This window comes from Babylonia areolata, chromosome 2 (assembly GCF_041734735.1).
Source record: "Babylonia areolata isolate BAREFJ2019XMU chromosome 2, ASM4173473v1, whole genome shotgun sequence".
In the NCBI taxonomy this organism is placed as follows: domain Eukaryota; kingdom Metazoa; phylum Mollusca; class Gastropoda; order Neogastropoda; family Buccinidae; genus Babylonia; species Babylonia areolata.
In genome coordinates, this window is record NC_134877.1 from 46,264,144 (window position 1) to 46,266,643 (window position 2,500).

At 40.4% G+C, this 2,500-nt stretch overlaps 1 long non-coding RNA gene across 3 annotated transcripts in view; it reads left to right on the forward strand.

Moving 5' to 3' along the window:
• The window catches only part of LOC143279466 (uncharacterized), a 91,857-nt gene that overhangs the window by 89,113 nt on the left and 244 nt on the right, over positions 1-2,500 (forward strand). The window lies entirely within an intron of this gene.

Sequence of the window (2,500 nt, forward strand, 5' to 3'; positions counted from 1 at the left end):
TTACAAACCCATGCAGTATAGAACAGTACAGCAAAGCACAGTAAAGCACAGCGCAGTACAGTAAAATACAGTACAGTACAATATGATACAATACAACACCATAGTATAACACAGCATAATACGAGGGTCATTCAATAAATAAGGTGAATTTTTCGGTATAAGGACTTCTAATACAGATAGAAGCTTACTTTTTTTTTTCAACGTAGTCTCCCAGCACTGTCACACACTTTTCCCATCTGTGCACAAGCTTCTGTATTCCCTCAGCGTAAAAATCTTTGGACTGATGTCTCAGCCAGTCACTCACAACACTTTTGACTTCATCGTCAGTTTCAAACTTCGTGCCTCTCGTGAACGCTTTCAAGGGACCAAACAGGTGAAAGTCCTTGCAATGTCATCCACTGTCACCCTTCTGTCAGACTGAATGAGGTCATTGACTGATTCGATCACCTCAGGAGACCTCACTTCTGTAGGCCTTCCAGGCCTGTCTTCATCCTCAACACTGCTCCGTCCTTCTTTAAACAATTTAGCCCACTTGTAGACATTTTTTCGGCTGAAACATGTGGCACCATATACAGTTGACATTCTCCTATGAATTTCAACTGGTTTGCACTCTTCAGCAACCAAAAACTTGATAACTGACCGCTGTTCAATCCTGAAGCATGCTTCTTGGTCGGCCATCTTTGTTAATCGCCAAAACTCTCAAAGTTTTTTTTAATCTGCAAAACAAATTAAATCCATGTGAAAAAGAAGTAAAACAACAAAAAAAAGAAAAAAAAGTAAGCTTCTATCTGTATTAGAAGTCCTTATACCGAAAAATTCACCTTATTTATTGAATGACCCTCGTGCAATACGATACTATACGATACAATACAGTGAATACGAATGAGTCAACGTAGTTGACATACAACTGCGGTAACGCTTGTTCTCTGTTAGAAGAGCAATGTATACATTCAAACCGCTCCAGCCTTTCCAGCCAGGCTGATTGCTGGAAGTTAAGCAGATTAAAAGTCTGGTGAAACAACACGGGAAGGTCCTTGGATTGAGTGTGTGGAGGAGGGGGTAGAGGAGGTGCAGGGAAATTTGTGGTGTGTGTGTGTGTGTGTGTGTGTGTGTGTGTGTGTGTGTGTGTTGGAGCTCATGTACGTTTATAATGTATTTGACTGTGCTTTCATATCTGTGAAACTGCGTTTTGGGGGCATATCTGTTATGCATGTGTGGGTGTATGTGTGAATGTGTGTCTTCATGTTTTATATTTATTTGCTTATTTATCATCATTGTTGTCTTATTTATTTATTTATTTATTTATTATTATTATTATTATTTTATCATTATTTTCATTACTACTATCTTTTTTTTTATATATATATCATAATTATTATTTATTTATTTATGTATGTACGCTTATCTATATCTATATATCTATATATCTATATATCTATATATCTATATATATATATATATATATATATATATATATATACTTTTTTTTTCTCAAGGCCTGACTAAGCGCGTTGGGTTACGCTGCTGGTCAGGCATCTGCTTGGCAGATGTGGTGTAGCGTATATGGATTTGTCCGAACGCAGTGACGCCTCCTTGAGCTACTGAAACTGAAACTGAACCTTGGATTGTTTGTTATGTGCCTTCCATTCAACTCTACACTCCATCTCGCTCTCTACGATCGGCTTCGGACCCACTCCCCCAACGCATACCCAGATTCAAACACTCCACTGTAGGCCGCCGTTCTTTCTCTGTCTATGGACCTTGCGTGTAGAATGAACTTCCTCTTTCGCTTCGTTAGGTCCCCGCACTCAGCTCTTTCAAGTCTGGCCTTAAAACCCATCTATTTACAAGATGATCCCCTTCCTCTGCCTCTTCTTTGTCTTCAGTTTATCAAGAAAGATGTTACTGTATGAATGCAGTAATTGTGGAATGGATGGACGAGTGCAGAGGAACAAAGACTGCTAGGAACTGGAACCTGTCAGGTGTTCTTCACTTTCACCTCCACACTCCATCTCGCTCACTACGATCGACTTCGGATCCACTCTGTTTATGCATACCCACATTCAAACACTCGACTGTTGGCCGCCGTTTTTTCTCTGTCTCTGGACCTTCCGATTGGAATGAACTTCCTCTTTCGCTTCGTCAAGTCTCCACACTCAGCTCTTTCAAGTCTGGCCTTAAAACCCACCTCTTCCCAAAATAGCCTCCCTTGCCTGCCCTTCCTTGTCTTTAGTTTCTACAGTTTTAGAGTTATACATGCGTGTGAATGACTAAGTTTGAAAGCGCTTTGATTTGAACCTGCACAAGGTTCAGCGCTATATAAATGCCTATTATCATTATCATCATATCATTATCATCAATGTTTATTTAATGACATAAACGACAGAGGCGCATGGCAAAGTGGATTATTTGTCGGACTTCTGGTCCTGTGTTCACCAGTGATCAGGGTTCGAGGCCCTGACAGTTCTGGAAGACGAAGGTGTGGGGGTGGGGGGTGGAG